Source organism: Cannabis sativa, chromosome 3 (assembly GCF_029168945.1).
Source record: "Cannabis sativa cultivar Pink pepper isolate KNU-18-1 chromosome 3, ASM2916894v1, whole genome shotgun sequence".
NCBI lineage: Eukaryota > Viridiplantae > Streptophyta > Magnoliopsida > Rosales > Cannabaceae > Cannabis > Cannabis sativa.
The window spans coordinates 51,817,748-51,818,678 of NC_083603.1; positions in this window are offsets into that span (position 1 = coordinate 51,817,748).

The following is a 931-nucleotide window of genomic DNA, read 5'->3' on the forward strand; positions in this document are numbered from 1 at the left end:
CAACAACTCTGTCGAAGGCTCGCAAAATCCAATTGAAGAAATGAGGAATTGGAACGGGCCATGGATGTGGCCAGAGTAACTCAAAAAGATGCACGGCTTGTGTAGGAAGAGCAGACTGTACGATGACTGCAATAGATGCCCCATGGTTCGCAACCCAAAAGGGCACAAGGACCCAACATTGAAGAACAGAAACCAAACAATCACACTCACCCTTAGGAACAACAACTAGGGGAGAAAAGGGACATTCATGTTTATGGGCAAGGCCCTTAGAATTAGGGAGCGAAAACTTCGTGGCCAACACGAGCAAGGGGGCAATAGACGTCTCAAAGAAATAATAAAAATGCAAGTGATCAACCACCTAATTGGTCTGGTCATCCCCCACATCCACCACAAGGATGTAAGAAAGAAGAAAGAGACAATATGTACACATACTTGAATAGAGGAAGAGTCTCTAACTTATTTGAAAGGTGGAGACCTGCTCGAGAATCACCATAAGAATTAGAGGCTAATATAGCCCAGAGTAAATCAAGGAGTAATTGCAAAATCGATCCTCGAGGTCTCGCACATGGTAAGACCCCTCACATGGTAAGAGAACACCCCAATATGAATATCGAGGCGAGAAAGAAAGTATGAGTAACTTTCAAAGTTACCAATCAGAAAGTATCTATCCAAGTCAATCAATGAGCAATTATGATGGCAAGCAAGATCGATGCCAAAACATGTCTGATCAACCTAATTTGTGAGACCATATAAATTGAAGGCACCTTGATTTGGGTGAGCATATAAATAGAAATTCACCAGATCTCAGAGTGAGATTGAACATAAAGCTCAATGAGTGAATGAAAGAACTAATCAACCCTCTGATAGCTCCATCCAACAAAGGATAATATAGTTGGAAGATTAGTTTAGGAAATATCAAGATGGAGAGTAT